This window comes from Rhinatrema bivittatum, chromosome 6 (genome assembly GCF_901001135.1).
Source record: "Rhinatrema bivittatum chromosome 6, aRhiBiv1.1, whole genome shotgun sequence".
NCBI lineage: Eukaryota > Metazoa > Chordata > Amphibia > Gymnophiona > Rhinatrematidae > Rhinatrema > Rhinatrema bivittatum.
Genome location: NC_042620.1, coordinates 177,367,361 through 177,385,219, shown reverse-complemented (window position 1 = coordinate 177,385,219; position 17,859 = coordinate 177,367,361).

Sequence of the window (17,859 nt, the reverse complement as noted above, 5' to 3'; positions counted from 1 at the left end):
TTGGCGAGCTCTATAACCCAATACCAGTTCGCATCTGCCCATCAACTTCTAGTGCTACTAGGACACATGGCCTCAACAGTACATGTTACCCCATGGCGAAGTTAGCCATGAGAAGAACTCAATGGACTTTGAAATCTCAATGGCTGCAAGCTTTCCAACCACTGTCGTACACAGTTCAAATCACCCACCAATTACACCTATCGCTTCACTGGTGGACAAATCAAACAACCTTGAAAGCCGGTCTCCCATTCCAACAGTCAACTCCACAAGTCATCTTGACCACAGATGCCTCCAACTTGGGATGGGGAGCTCACGTCAACAACCTTCAAACTCAAGGGACGTGGACTGCGCTCGAAATGAAGTGTCAAATAAACTTCTTAGAACTTCAAGCGATGCGATATGCCCTTTATGCCTTCAAAGACTGCCTCTCAAACAAGACTGTGCTGATACAAATGGACAACACAGTAGCAATGTGGTACATAAACAAACAGGGAGGCACAGGCTCTTATCTGCTATGCAGATTTGGGCTTGGGCTCTAGAGCACTCCATGCATCTCCGAGCAACTTATCTGGCAGGCATACAAAACGTCCTAGCGCACGATCTCAGTGGACATTTCCATCCCCACAAATGGTCTCTGGATCCACGTGTAGCGAGCAAAATCTTTCAACGCTGGGGTCGCCCAACCGTAGACCTCTTTGCGTCCTAACTGAACCACAAAGTGGAAAGGTTCTGCTCCCTCCACGGCCGTCGACAAGCATTCCCCAGGGACGCCTTTGCTCACCCCTGGAACACAGGTATTCTATATGTGTATCCTCCAATTCCGCTCATAGCCAAAACTCTCGTGAAGCTACAACAGGACAGAGGAACAATGATCCTCATAGCCCCGTACTGGCCTCGATAAATATGGTTTCCCATACTCCTCGACCTCTCGATCAGAGAGCCAATTCGCCTGGGCACAGCGCGCACTCTCGTGACTCAGAATCGGGGCAAGTTGCGTCATCCCAACCTGACAACTCTTGCCCTGACAGCCTGGATGTTGAAAGCTTAATTCTACAACCACTTAATCTTTCAACACAAGTCTCTGAAGTTCTCGTAGCTTCACGAAAGCCTTCCACACGTAAATCTTACCATTCCAAGTGGTCTAGATTTACCAAGTGGTGCACACAAAAAGGGTTTGACCCTTTCTCTTGCCCCACTCCTTCTTTACTAGATTACCTATGCCATCTTTCGGATTCTGGTCTCCAGACATCCTCTGAAAGGGTACATCTAAGTGCCATAGCGGCATACCACAAGGGAATAGGGGATGCGCCAATAACAGCACAACCTCTAGTAAGTCGGTTTATGAGAGGCTTACTTCACCCTAAGCTTCCCATTCGACCACCGGTCACTGAATGGGACCTAAATTTAGTACTGACGAGATTCATGCGGTCACCGTTCGAGTCTCTACATTCCTGTGATGAAAAATTTCTTACATGGAAAGTAATTTTCTTAGTAGCCATTACATCGGCTAGGAGGGTCAGTGAGTTGCAAGCTCTCGTCACATACTCACCCTACATAAGGTTCCTGAATGACAGAGTAGTCCTTCGCACTCACCCCAAATTCCTACCAAAGTAGTAACGGATTTTCACATCAGTCAATCAATAGTCTTGCCTACTTTCTTTCCAAGACCTCATTCTCACCAGGGAGAGAGAGTTCTGCACACCTTAGACTGTAAACGTGCGCTAGCTTTTTACCTGAACCGCATGGCGGTCCATAGGAAATACACACAACTCTTTGTTTCTTTTGACAAAAATAAACCAGGAGTTGCGGTAGGAAAACAGACTCTCTCCAACTGGCTAGCAGACTGTATCGAATTCTATTATGAAAAAGTAAAAATTCCTCTCCAGGGGCGAGTAAAAGCACACTCAGTAAGGGCTATGTCTACATCAGTAGCACACTATCGTTCAGTGCCCATTCTTGACATATGTAAAGCTGCGACATGGAGTTCCCTTCACACCTTTGCAGCTCATTATTGTTTGGACAAAGAAGGACGACAAGATTCAGCCTTTGGATAATCTGTCTTAAAGAACTTATTTCCACTGTAATGCCAACTCCTTCTACATCCATCGTGCTGTGATTTCAGGCTGCCTCATTTTTCCCAGCAGTACACCAGTTGTTGTGCTCATTGCACAAGTTGTATGCTGTTGGTATAATACAAGAATGACTCAGCCTGTAGCTTGCTAATCACCCATATGTGAGGACTATCATCCTGCTTGTCCTGGGATAAAGCAAAATTGATTACCTTCTAATAGGTGTTATCCCAGGACAGCAGGATGCAGTCCTCACAGAACCCACCCACCACCCTTCGGAGTTGGGTCCGATATGTTTTATTATTTTATTTTTTTAGCTCACGCATACTGCTACAAACGAGACTGAGGGGAGACCCCTGTGGCTGAAAATATCATGGCATGCTCAGTAGGCTCAGTGTGCCAGCCAAAAGTTTCTAGAAACTTTTGACAGAAGTTTTCCATAACAGGGCTCCATCTGATAATGTCACACATATGTGAGGACTACATCCTGCTGTCCTGGGATAACACCTATTACAAGGTAAGCAATTTTGCTTTACATGGGGAGGTTCCTTTTGAAATGTGCTATGAAATACATCCAGATGTATGCATCTATTCTGCAATATCTCAGGCCATTCAAAAATATGCCTCTCTCTCCCATGTCTGAACATACAGTGCAGTGTGCACATCAACTATAAGAGGTAATTTTCCAGTTATAATAGCTTATTTCTACTCATATGCATCACATCAATAATGATGAAATACTGCTGTACTAAGACTTGTTTAATTTCCTTCTTCTATGCTCCACCAGTCCAGAAACATGTGGGTATCATCCCCTGTGCAGCTTTTGGAGGCAGAGTTATATATTCTTTTGATGACATCATAAATGTATTTCATCCATGGAATCTCAAGACAACTAGTGTTCTCTGCCTCCCATCTACTGAACGGTTAGTTGTTGGTACAAGCTCACCAGATTTTCTAATTTATTTTAATTTTAAAAAATAATTTTTCATTATTTTTGCCTTTATACTAAGTCTCTGTGCTCACTTTTGATTTGTGGCCAGGCTCTTGCACATCAACTCTCCTGCAGTGAAGCGTGCCATTCATGCTAAATCAGTTCACTTTTTCATTTTCGGATGAAAGCAGTTGGAGCTTATTGAGTACTTCCTAAGCACTCTTATTAAAAAGGGATTGTCAGGCTGAATTTTCAATACTCCCATATTCAATCTTTTGTGCCTGCTTGAGGTAAGGTCTTGTGCTGTATTTTCAGCATTGCAGCTTAATTGCTGTTCTGATTTCAGTAGTGATCACATTGTTTAGCAGTTGCTGTATTGCTTCTTCTGACTGAGACCTCCTCCAATGCTTCTCTCCCTAAGAAGAGAGCTTCTGGCGATTCGGGTGCTATTTAAAAAAAAAAAGACACCATGCTTATATGCAACAAAGAAGAAGACTGTGAGAAAGCTGGTTCAGCGGTTGCTAGGACATGGCGGCCATTTTGAAGCCATCACATGAGATAGCTACTGCAAGCAGAGGAAGTCTACCTTCACAACAGACCCCTCTGACGTTAATTCCGGAGGAAGTATTTCAGCAGAGCACTGCACAGAAAAGTGAGTCTGCATCAAGGGATGAGTTTTCCCCTGAGTTTGTTTTAACTTCCTGTGCCAGGCTTTCCAAGCCTTGCAAACCAAATGGGATTCAGATGACTTCACAGTAGGGGTTTTTACTGCACAGAATGACCTAAAATAATAGAAGAAAAAGGCTAAGGTAAAAGGGTTTTTTGTAAATTGCCTGCCCTGTATGTGAATATACATACACACATTGTTCCACAGTGCACATACATTTATCTTTATTTTAATGGAAGCATTCCCAGGGCAGGGTTAAACCAGGAAATCAAAAACATGCATTGTTTTGCATTGTGGCCAGGAAAAGTATCCACCAAAAAAGGAAGCGCAAATTTCTGCAGGTACTTCTTCCTTGGACAATTTTCAAAAGGGAAAGTATGGATACACTTTTCCTTTTACATCTGGCTTTTGCATCAATTGTCAAAGTGCCCAGTATATGACCCACTCTCACATTACAGTTTCAAAGGACCAGACAATTGATGGCAACTGCCACACTAAACTATTGGCCTCACATGCACCCCTTCCTTCATCCAACAAGTGCAAGAGTCATTGGCCCACTCTTTGCATGCTCTGCAACTCTATTGTAGCTGCTGAGTCCAGTCTGCAACTCCAAAACTAAGGGTGTAGGAACAGCCTCAGCCATTTTGGCTCTATGCTACATTTTTATTATACTACTACACCCTTTAAATGAGCAGGACCCCCTTGCCAGCATACACATAGAGTTAACCTATGACATAGTTGTCAGGGCTGACAGATCTCAAATTTGGGACCTGGCTATCTAGGAGGCTGGTGTTTTGCTGTCTGACCCACTAGAGCCCACTGAGAAAAATAACATAAAAGTTATTGAGCCTGCTGTGGGAACCAATGATACTGCCCTCAGGGAACTGGATTAGTACTTGGAACTAGAAAAGGAGCTGCTAGGAACAGACAAGTTGTTCCTATCAAATGGAAAACTGTTTAGCTGAGCTGCAGAACTCAAATAAAGAGATCTGTAATAATGGAAGCTGTGTTTGTGAACACCTGTTTTCTGATTTTAATTACTTGAGATTACAATTGAAGATACTTGGAATTATTTATTCCTTTACAGTACTTGTAATCCACCTATAATGAATCATGCTAAGCAGAGTGCATACAAATTAAAATAGTACAAAACAAATAATACATTAAATCAATATCTTCATTAAAACATCTTTATACTCTTAAAAATAAAATAAAACATAAAATTAGGTTAATCCAGTTAAAAAGGCTTCCTCAAACAAAATTGCTTTTAATCTTTTACAAAAAACCTTAAGGTCATCTGGTAACACATTCCATAATTTTGGGCCAATCTATGAGATTGCGCACTTCTTGCAAATGTATTTCATGCACATTTGGTACCTCAAGAAGGCATTGGGAAGATGACCTTAAATCATGCACGAGAGCATATTTCTTAAACAATTTTGCTAAATAATTGTGAGAATTTTCATTATTTGATTTCATAGTTATCAGGAGCTGAAATATTGGTAACCAATGCAGCCTCTGCAAAGTTGGCATATATTCGTATTTTGAAATTTTAGTAATCAGTCTTGCAGCTGAATTTTAAAGATACTGTAACGCATGTAAGTGCATCTTTGGCAATCCCATATATAATGAGTTCCAATAATCAATTGTCATCATGACAAAGGCCTGAACAATTGTTCAAAAATCTTCTGGTTCTATAAGAGATCTCAAATGTCGTAACTGCCTCATCTTAAAATAGCCTTTCAATAAGACAGTTTTAATTTGCGAACTAAAATTAAGTTGCGAACCAAATTGTACTCCCAAATTTCATACCTACTCCACAAATTGAATCTCTACTCCCAATATTGACATTTTAGAAATCTAAGTGAACCTTGGTTTTCCTGAAATCCATAATATTTCAGTTTTAGCTAAGTAACAAAGCATTTGCCAACATTTAGTTAATCAGAGTAAGACAGTGAGATGTGTTATTCTCATCCTCAGAAAAGTTATCGGAAACAGGAAAATATAGCATAAAACATAAAATATACCTTATTGGAATCAAACAAGGTACACAATGGTTGAAAAAATATTAAAAAGTGTTGCTGACAAACTTGAGTCCTGAGGGACCCCCAGTTCCTGCGGCATACCAGTTAACCAGTTAGAGACCTGCCTGTTTACTGTCCCCTGAAGATTACAATTAGCCAGATAAGACTCAAACCATAGCAAACGTTTGCCATCATTTCCAATATTTCATAATTTTGCTAGCAAAATATGATAAGAACATGCCATACTGGGTCAGACCAAGGGTCCATCAAGCCCAGCATCCTGTTTCCAACAGTGGCCAATCCAGGCCATAAGAACCTGGCAAGTACCCAAAAACTAAGTCTATTCCATGTTACCGTTGCTAGTAATAGCAGTGGCTATTTTCTAAGTCAACTTAGAGGTAGATCTTCAAAAAATACGCACGCGCGAACAAAAGTACACCAGATTTTATAAGATACGCGCATAGCTGCGCGTATCTTATAAAATCCGGGGTCGGCACGTGCAAGGCTGTGCAAAATCGGCAGCCTGCATGCGCCGAGCCGCTCAGCCTGCCTCCGTTCCCTCCGAGGCCGCCCCGAAATCGGAGCGGCCTCGGCGGGAACTTTCCTTCCGTGTACCCCCACCTTCCCCTCCCTTCCCCTATCCCCCCCCCCCTACCTTTGTTGGGCAAGTTACGCCTGCTTGAAGCAGGCGTAACTTGCGCGCGCCGCCCCGGCATCCCCCGGCACAGGCCGCAGTGCCAGGGGACTCGGGACCGCCCTCCCAGCCCGCCCCCGAACCATCGCCACGCCCCCGGACCCGCCCCGGACCCGCCCCCTCCCGCCCCTTTTAAGAAGCCCCAGGATTTACGTGCGCAGGGGTTTTAAAATCTACCCCTTAATTAATAGCAGGAAATGGACTTCTCCAAGAACTTATCCAATCCTTTTTTAAACACAGCTATACTAACTGCACTAACCACATCCTCTGGCAACAAATTCCAGAGTTTAATTGTGCATTGAGTAAAAAAGAACTTTCTCCGATTAGTCTTAAATGTGCCACATGCTAACTTCATGGAGTGCACCCTAGTCTTTCTATTATCCGAAAGAGTAAATAACCGATTCACATCTACCCGTTCTAGACCTCTCATGATTTTAAATACCTCTATCATATCCCCCCTCAGCCGTCTCTTCTCCAAGCTGAAAAGTCCTAACCTCTTTAGTCTTTCCTCATAGGGGAGTTGTTCCATTCCCCTTATTTTGGTAGCCCTTCTCTGTACCTTCTCCATCGCAATTATATCTTTTTTGAGATGCGGCAACCAGAATTGTACACAGTATTCAAGGTGCGGTCTCACCATGGAGCGATACATAGGCATTATTATATTTTCTGTTTTATTCACCATTCCCTTTCTAAGAATTCCCAACATTCTGTTTGCTTTTTGGACTGCCGCAGCACACTGAACTGACGATTTCAATGTGTTATCCACTATGACGCCTAGATCTCTTTCTTGGATTGTAGCATCTAATATGGAACCCAACATTGTGTAATTATAGCATGGGTTATTTTTCCCCGTATGCATCACCTTGCACTTATCCACATTATATTTCATCTGCCATTTTGATGCCCAATTTTCCACTCTCACAAGGTCTTCCTGCAATTTATCACAATCTGCTTGTGATTTAACTACTCTGAACACTTTTGTATCATCTGAAAATTTGGTTATCTCACTCGTATTTCTTTCCAGATCATTTATAAATATATTGAAAAGTAAGGGTCCCAATACAGATCCCTGAGGTACTCCACTGCCCACTCCCTTCTCCCTTCCACTGAGAAAATTGTCCATTTAATCCTACTTTCTGTTTCCTGTCTTTCAGCCAGTTTGTAATCCACGAAAGGACATCGCCACCTATCCCATGACTTTTTACTTTTCCTAGAAGCCTCTCATGAGGAACTTTGTCAAACGCCTTCTGAAAATCCAAGTATACTACATCTACCGGTTCACCTTTATCCACATGTTTATTAACTCCTTCAAAAAAGTGAAGCAAGACTTGCCTTAGGTAAAGCCATGCTGACTTTGCCTTGGGTAAAGCCATGCTGACTTTGTTCCATTTTGATGTTTAGAACACTTTCCACTATTTTTCCTGGCACTGAAGTCAGGCTAACCGGTCTGTAGTTTTCCGGATCGCCCCTGGAGCCCTTTTTAAATATTGGGGTTACATTAGCTATCCTCCAGTCTTCAGGTACAATGGATGATTTTAATGATAGGTTACAAAGTTTTACTAATAGGTCTGAAATGTCATTTTTTAGCTCCTTCAGAACTCTGGGTGTATACCATCTGGTCCAGGTGATTTACTACTCTTCAGTTTGTCAATCAGGTCTACCACATCTTCTAGGTTCACCGTGATTTGATTCAGTCCATCTGAATCATTACCCATGAAGACCTTCTCCGGTACGGGTACCTCCCCAACATCCTCTTCAGTAAACACCGAAGCAAAGAAATCATTTAATCTTTCCGAGATGGCCTTATCTTCTCTAAGTGCCCCTTTAACCCCTTGATCATCTAACGGCCCAACTGACTCCCTCACAGGCTTTCTGCTTCGGATATATTTTTAAAAGTTTTTACTGTGAGCTTTTGCCTCTACAACCCTCTTCTTTTCAAATTCTCTCTTAGTCTGTCTTATCAATGTCTTACATTTAACTTGCTAACGTTTATGCATTATCCTATTTTCTTCTGTTGGATCCTTCTTCTAATATTTGAATGAAGATCTTTTGGCTAAAATAGCTTCTTTCACCTCCCCTTTTAACCATGCCAGTAATCGTTTTGCCTTCATTCCACCTTTCTTAATGTGTGGAATACATCTGGACTGTGCTTCTACAATGGTATTTTTTAACAATGACCACGCGTCCTGCACACTTTTTACTTTTGTAGCTGCTCCTTTCAGTTTTTTTCTAACAATTTTTCTCATTTTATCAAAGTTTCCCTTTTGAAAGTTTAGCACGAGAGCCGTGGATTTGCATACTGTTCCTCTTCCAGTCATTAATTCAAATTTGATCATATTATGATCACTATTGCCAAGCAGCCCCACCACCGTTACCTCTCTCATCCTGTGCTCCACTGCGAATTAGATCTAAAATTGCTCCCTTTCTCATCGGTTCCTGAACCAATTACTCCATAAAGCTATCATTTATTCCATCCAGGAATGTTATCTCTCTAGCTTGTCCCGATGATACATTTACCCAGTCAATATTGGGGTGATTGAAGTCTCCCATTATTACCGCACTACCAATTTGGTTAGCTTCCCTAATTTCTCTGTCCGTCTCACCATCTTGACCAGGTGGATGGTAGTATATTCCTATCACTATAGTCTTCCCCGACACACAAGGGATTTCTACCCATAAAGATTCAGTTTTGCATTTAGTTTCATGCAGGATGTTTATGCCATCCCGGACATAAAGTGCCACACCGCCTCCCGTGTGCTCCTCTCTGTCACTGCGATATAATTTGTACCCCGAATTAGCACTGTCCCATTGGTTGTCCTCCGTCAGCCATGTCTTTGAGATGCCAATTAAGTCTATGTCATCATTCACTGCTATACATTCTAATTCTCCCATCTTACTTCTTAGACTTCTGTCATTAGCATACAAACATTTCAAAGTTTGTTTTTTGTTTGTATTTTCATTCTGCTTTTTAATTGATAGGGATAAGTTAGAAGTTTTTTAGCTCAGGTGAGTTTTTAGTTACAGGCACTTGGACTACTTTTCTTATTATTGGAACCTCACTGTCGGGATGCCCTAATTCTAATGCATCATTAGTATCCTTTGAAGATACCTCTCTCTGAACCATGCGCTGCTGAGCGACTGTCGGCTTTCCCCTTTGTTCTAGTTTAAAAGCTACTCTATCTCCTTTTTAAAGGTTAGCGCCAGCAGTCTGGTTCCACCCTGGTTAAGGTGGAGCCCATCCCTTCGGAAGAAACTCCCCCTTCCCCAAAAGGTTCCCCCGTTCCTAACAAAACTGAATCCCTCTTCCTTGCACCATTGTCTCATCCACAAATTGAGACTCCGGAGCTCTGCCTGCCTCTGGTGACTTGTGCTTGGAACAGGGAGCAGCATTTCAGAGAATGCTACCCTGGAGGTCTGGATTTAAGCTTTCTACCTAAGAGCCTAAATTTGGCTTCCAGAACCTCCCTCTCACATTTTCCTATGTCGTTGGTTCCCACATGTACCACGACAGCCGGCTCCTCCCCAGCACTGTCTAAAATCCTATCTAGGTGACGCGTGAGGTCCGCCACCTTCGCACCAGGTAGGCATGTTACCAGGCGATCCTCACGCCCACCAGCCACCCAGCTATCTACATTCCTAATAATCGAATCACCAACTATGACGGCCGACCTAATCCTTCCCTCCTGGGCAGTAGGCCTTGGGGAGATATCCTCAGTGCGAATTATATCAAAGGCAGATGCTACATCAAGATAAATTGCAATCACCAAATTTTCCTTATCAAAATTCCTCAACATAAAATAATTTACAGTGACCAAAAATGTCTCTGTACTATGTTTGGTTCTAAAACCATATTGATTGTCATGTAAGACATGGTGATTATCTAAAAAGTCAGTCAACTGTAAATGTTCTGCTTTTTCAATTAGCTTACCCAATAATATCAAGTTTGCTATTGGTCTATAACTTAATGGCAACTCATCAGTAAGATCTTTTTTCTTTTTGATTGTCCATACCTGGGTTTTTTCATGACATAAGCCCTCCTGTAAAGACCTATTTACCAAGTCTTTTAGGATGCTCACAGATTTGTCTTTTAAAACTGTAAAAATCTAAAATGGACAAGGATTGAGTGAACAATGGGATTTTTTTCATTTTAGCCAAATAAGTTTCAATGTCTATTGCAGTAACTAAATCAAATTCTAGAAGAATAAAAAACTGATATTTCATCGACCCTTGTAACATTAACTTTTTCTTGATAATATTTAGAAACTCCTCTGGTATTGGTTCAAATTTAACATATCCCAAAGGGGTTGACTTCAAACCCTTATTAATGATATCAAATAACTCATATGGTTGATTTAGAGAATTCTTTAAACAGGATGAGACATATGTCTTCTTCATTCACATGAAGAGATCTCTGTAATCAAATCTTACTTGTTTATACTACAACAAACTTTCCTCAGATGTATGGCATTTTCACAATCTCTCTGCTCTATGCATTGCCCTTTTCTTGGTAGTACCAACTCTCTCTATTATGCCTATAAGTTGATATTTTTAGTTTCAAAGGAGCTATTGAATCAGTAATCCTAGCTAGAGTTGAGACCAGTGATTTAGAAAGACTCCCAGCTGAATTATTCAAAGTACAAAATTTTTGTTCATCCTAGTCAGCTTTAAAACAAACTATATCCATCGCAGCATGTATATATTTAGTATTTAAATAATCCTTAGCTTTTTTCTGCTGAGGGAGTAACTTCAAAATCATCTTAATAAAATAATGGTCCAACCAGGAAACTGGTTGGATTGATAATGAATCAGCAGTATATTGCAACTGATACCGTGCAGGTAATAAAATTTGATCAAGAATATGCCCACCTTTATGCGTAGGCACAGTAATTAATTGCAGTAGCAATGTCATATAATCCTGGAATATATCCTTTGGTTGACTATCACAATATAAATTAAAATCACGAAGAATAAATAACTTTTCAGAACAAGTCTGTATAACAGATACAAAATCAACCAAAACCGATAAATCCTTAGCTAAAAAATTAGGGGGACAATACAGCAAACATATAAGGCAGTCATCTAATTTGACAATAATACTATCACAATCCCCAGCTATATCTATTGCAACAGTTTTTAAAGCAAGTGTTATAAATTAACACTACTCCACCTCCCTGACTGTTCAGTCTCACGTTATACAAATAGCTAAAGCCAGGGATTTGTAAGTGTTATAACTCACACTCAGGAAGAGTTTGCATCTAAACTGAATCCTTGTAGTGAATAGAACTTATTACATGTTGTTATTCCTAAGTTTATGTAAAGTTAAGCTTGAAACCTGAAGGAGAATGATTGTCAGTATATTCAGGCTGAGAACCCTACAATAGTTCTTATGCCAAATAGGAATTTGGAGTGGATGCTCTAAATCAGTGCTTCTCAATCTTTTTTCTGTCGGGACACACCTGACAGATGGTTCTCACATGCATTACACACTGAACCCATGATCGTCACAGGGCTAGATGTAAATGTACAGTTTGCATTCACAGGAACCCCCCCCCCGACCCACGATAATGGATGTAAAGCAGAATTATGACATTCCCCATACAACTCACCCTACAAAAAAGTCTGGTTCTGGTGTCATCTCAGTAACAGCAACTCAAACTCCTTCTACTACCAGGCTCAATAGCCCTACTTAAGAAAAGACAGCAGTTTACCACCAATGCATGTCCTCTTGAGAAAACACAACAAATAAGACTGATACAAATACTTACATGCTAGTAAAATATCTCAACTCAGTAACACACAGATCCCAGGATCTGCAGTTATGTACATAAACTAATCCGCACACAGTTACACCTGTATTATGGAATGCACTCAACCAGTAACAACCCTATCTATGAAAAGGCAACACTACAAATATTAAATCAGGCCCTAAACACCAATACACCTCCTATTAGGAAAACAGAACTAGGAAGCAGCTATAGATCCCCACACAGAAATAATTGTAAAACTATACTAATAAGCAGAATAAATGTTTCAAAACAGCTATGAACAGAATAACATCCAACAATTAAAAACTATTAAAAATCCTCCAAACACCAATAAAATATTTAAAAAAAAGCAGACATATCACATAATATTAAATAATTAAAATGGCAGTCAATCAAGAAAGATAAACTTAAAAAGCTACCTTTACTTACCCCCTCCAACAGCTCTCCTACTCCTGTCCTCTTCCATGCAGGCCGTAGCACACACCAGAAGCAGCAGTAGTAGCTAAGCTCTATACTCATGGTCCTCTTCCTTAGGGCCCATGACCAGTCTCTCTGTCTCTCACACATACACCATACCAGTCACACCCCCATGACCAGTTTCTGTCTCTCACATACCAATCATCTCCCAACCAGTCTTTGACACACACACCAGTCACCTTCCTGAACAGTTTCTCTCATGCCATACACACACACAGGCTTCCCACTCCCGTGTTCTATCTTACATATAAGGGCTTCTCCCATACTATGTCTCACGCATACCCATACATCCAGGTTTCTCACTCCCATGCTCACTCTCTCCACATGCACAGGCTTCTCATTCCCATAATCACTTTCTCTCTCTTACACACACACACGCACCAGTCTCTCTCTCATTCCCATGCTCGCTCTCTCCACATGCACAGGCTTCTCATTCCCTTAATCACTTTCTTTCACATACACACACCCCAGTCTCTCTCTCTCACACATCATCACCTTACAAACCAGTCTCTCTCATGCATGCACACACACACACACACACACAGGCTTCCCATTCCCATGCTCTCTCTCACATATACAGGCTTCTCAGTCCCATGCTTTCTTTCACACTCAGCCCCACAACACCAGGCTTCTTACTCCCATGCTTTCTCACATACCCAGATTTCTCACTTCCATGCTTTTTCTCTCTCTCACACCCCCACACACACCCCCCCCCCCCCGCCAAACCCCCACACCCACACCCACACCACCAGGCTTCTTACTCCCATGCTTTCTCACATACCCAGATTTCTCACTTCCATGCTTTTTTCTCTCTCTCTCACACACACACACACACACACACACACACACACACAAACACATCAGTCACCTCCCTAACCAATCTCTCACTCTCTCGCACACATTCCAGTCATCTCCCTGACCAGTCACTTTTATTGTCTCCCACATATACACACATCACCTCGCTGTCCAGTTTCTCTCAATCACACACATGCTCTCAATCAAGAACATGCTCTCAATCACACACACATTCTTTCATTTACAGGCAGGCTGTCTTCTCTCTCTTACACTCACTTCCTCCTCCCTCCCCCCCCCCCCCCCCCCAAGCACAAATGGTAGCTGCAGCAGCCTCCTCCAGCCCCTGCAGGCCAAGAAAGAAGAATCTCATCGGCCGCGGGAGGCTTATACTGCTGTCTCCTTTGCCGATTGCTGGCTGCTTCGATTGCTCTGGGCCACGCTACTGCTCGGGGGCCGATAATGCTGCCGCCGCTGCTACTTTTCCACGCGGCACGGCCCTTTCTCCTTCCCGCGCACTGCACTGCGTATCACTTCCTGTTCCGGGGCAGGCACGGGAAGAAGAAGAGGCCAGCCGCGGGGTCCACAGCTTCATCTAACAATGTTGTTGTTCCCATTGGGCTTGAAGATGCTATTAGCCTAGCGGCAATGGCAGCAGGGAAGGAAGAGCAGCGGGAAAGACCAGGAGCACGCGACACACCGGTTGAGAAGCGCTGCTCTAAATTACTAAACTAATCCATGTCTTTTCATACCTAATCCTCCCCGTTTCATGCAATACCTATGCCATCTGATCACTAGAGCCTTCCTTTGCAAGAATAGCATTAGTTCTTCATGGACAAGCAACACATACAGCCACACACAATGGGTGATTCATCTGATAGCGCCATGTCAGTCCGTTTCCTCCTCTAGCCCATAAACTTCTAGATTCTCTTCTTGCATGTGCAGAACTCTCACGAGGTGCTGGGCTGGGTAAATTACCCCAGGAGTAGTATAGGATTGCAAGGCAAGAAATAGGCTGGTCTTCTGCCTAGCTACCCCCCTCTCCAACAGGTTAAGCCCTTGGGTTATGGGGAGCAGTAGGTCTTTATTGTGGTGGCAGTGCATTATGGTAAGTCCTGGGCAACTGGAACAAGGTGGGACAAAGCAAATCTTGGTACATGCTGGATGAGGCAAGGCTTGGTACTGGAGCTGGACAAGGCAAGGCTTGGTATTGAGGACAGAGACTGGCTGAAGCAGGGTTGGACTGGACATGGAACAAGGGCTAGGGCTATATATAGACAGAGACAAGGCAAAGTAGTGAGCATGGCCTGGAAAAGATACAATCAAGGCTGGATACTGGACAGGACACTAAACAAGGACTAGGACTAGGTACACAGTCAGGCTGGGACAGGATACTAAGCAAGAACTGGGACTGGGAATGGATGTGTTATCGTTTTGAGGTGTTGGAGTGGATTCTTGGGTATTGCGGTGATGGCCACTCGCACGGGGCAGAGCCCCGTGAGGAACCGCAGTACTAGGCTAGACTCTATACACGCATTCACAGAGAATTTGTATTTATTATACAGCTTGATGGTACTGCCTAGAGCGGGCAGCAGTGAAGGTAACCCAGTAGAAGTAGTCCAAGGGTCTTTAGCAGAGGAGACCAGTCTCACCCTTGAATAGATGATAGGCAGCGCAGGGTAGCAGAGGCAGGTCCTGGATGTAGACTCAGAGTGCTGAAGCTGAAGATGAGACAGACTGAGAGTGTTAGTACCCATTGAGTAGTAAGCTGTATTGATGAAGATCCTGGCAGGCAGAAGCAGATCAGAGGCAGGCACCAGGGTAGGGAGAGCAGGTTCTCGAGTGAGTACCCGTTTCCCAGATAGGTACCTGAAAAAGAGCAGAAGGGCCCCCGAGGAGCAGGTACCCAGGTTAGCGATGAATTACCCCGGAGGGCAGAGAGAGAGCTTCCAGCGGCAGCTGGGAAGTGGCAGAGCAGCTTAGACCGGAGGCATTCCATTCCAATTGAATCCTTACTAACTCAGTTTGTTAGCAAACGAAGAGCAGGCTAAATACCAGGATGTGATGACGTCACTCGGAGGGGATGCCCTCGAGGTTCCCGCCTTGACGTGGATATTGACATGGGTGGCGTGCACGCGCAACCTAGGAGGCCCTCAGGAGAATCATGGCGAACACCGGAGACGCTGGAGAGAGCGTCATGAAGACTCGGCAGCAGCCATCCTCCCAACGCTTGAGGAGAGAGAAGGAAGAAAGGTGAGGCACAGAGGTCAAAGCCGTCTGAGACCAACGGACGCAACAGGATGCTATGGGCTGGACAGGATAAGGCATGACAAGACTAGACAAAGACAGACTAGGACAGGATTAAGCAAGGACTAAGCAAAACAGCACATAACAAGGAACATAGAAATCAGATGGCAGTAAGACTTGAGGTTGAACTAGGCTATAGGCCCGAAGGCTCCTAGGTACAGAAGGGCCTGGAAAGACCACAAGGCAGGATACAAGAGTAGAGTAGACCTGGAGGCCACAAGGCAAGGCAAGGCCTAGAATAGGCCATAAGGCAAGGAACAAGAAGGCCTGGAGACCACAAGGGAAGGTACAATAGTAGAATGGCCAGGTGAGAGAGCCAAGGGTGACTCCATGAAGAGACAACTTGGGTTTGGCAAGACAGGGTTAAATGGGTTTGGAGCTTGGGTGTGGTATGAGCAGCGAGGAGGAACTTGGCAAGGCTGGAAGTTAAGCTTGCTGAGGACCCATGATGGAATGGAGGCTGTACAACAGGCTGGATCAGGTCGCCAGTGAGGAGATGGCCTGGGTAACTAGGAGTGGAGCTCAGTGGAGGCCGCAGCTGGTGGGGAGGGGTCATAACAGGCCAGATCCAGGCACTTTGAGGCTGCACAGCAGGCAAAATCATGACAGGGACTTCCCATGCTAGCATCGTCGCATGCCCTCCCTCAATCTGTTTTTATATGCTTCGTGAACAGTCGAAGCTTTCCTCAACTCATGAGCCACGTCAGCAAACTGAAAAATTTCATTCTTGAAGTGATTAAAATCCGAATTTGGAATCAAACATGGCAATGCCTACTTCAGGAATATCGAAGAAAGGCAAAATTCTTTTTAAAGCATGTAGATAAATCTGTCATAAAATGGCAATAACAGATCAGCATGACCGCTGTATATACTGTTTGGGTCCAGATCATGTTAGTACTACCTGCAGCCCCTGTGGTAAAATGTTCCCAAGAGCTTATGTATTGAAACCTCAAGATCCAATATTTATTTATTTTATTTATTTATTTAAAAGTCTTCTATACCGATGTTAGTCGAAACATCACCTCGGTTTACATGGAACAAAAGCAACGGAAATTACAAGTAACAGGGGAAGGGTAAGGGGTACAAAAAACCATAAGGAGAGCAGAGAAGCATAGGAACAAACAACAAGTGAACTATAATGTCATAAGAACAAGGTCATAGTCAAATTCAGGTCATGATCCATCACACTTCAATATTCATCAAGGGTGTTGGGGAAAGGCTTGTTTGAATAGCCAGGTTTTGAGCTGGGCTCTGAATTTGGTGATGCAAGGTTCAAGTCTGAGGTGGGTTGGGAGTGAGTTCCAGTGCATAGGTCCAGCAATGGACAGCGCCTGATCCCTTGTAGCTGTGAGGTGTGCTTTCTTTAGGGATGGCACATGGAGGGACCCTTTGTTAGTGGTCCTTGTCGGTCGATTCGAGCAGGCAAATTGGAGGGGATCTGCCAGCCAGATGGAGTGATGGGAATATAAGGCTTTATGTATAATGGTCAGGGATTTAAAGAGGATGCGGGAGGGAATAGGGAGCCAGTGTAGGTCCTTCAGTATAGGGGAAATATGGTCGTATTTGTGAGCGTTGGAGAGGGTTCTGGCTACAGTGTTCTGTAGCATTTGGAGGGGCTTTAAGGAGGAGTAGGGTAGGCCAAGAAAGAGGGAGTTACAGTAATCCATCTTGGATGCCAGTGTAGCCTGGACGACAGTGCGGAAGTCACTAGCGGGAAGGAGAGGTTTCAGGTTTTTTAAGACTTTAAGTTTGAAGAAACCCTCTTTGAGTATGGCACTGATATGTTTTTTGAAGTTCAGTTGTTGGTCGATTAGGACCCCCAGGTTCCTTGCGCAGGGCTGTGCATGAGGAATCTTGATAGCAGAGTCAATTGAGAGTGTGGGATTAGTAGGGGGGTGATGGGATATGAGGAGGAGTTCAGTTTTGGCAGTGTTTAGAGCAAGGTGGAGGTTGGTAAGTAAGGAGTTGATGGCAGTGAGATGGTTTCCCCAGGATTCAAGGGTGTCAGATAGGGAGCCTTGAATGGGTATGATGATTTGCACATCATCAGCGTAGAGAAAGAATTTGAGGCCAAGTTCTGTTAAGAGTTTGCACAAGGGGGTGAGGTAAATGTTAAAGAGGGTAGAAGAGAGG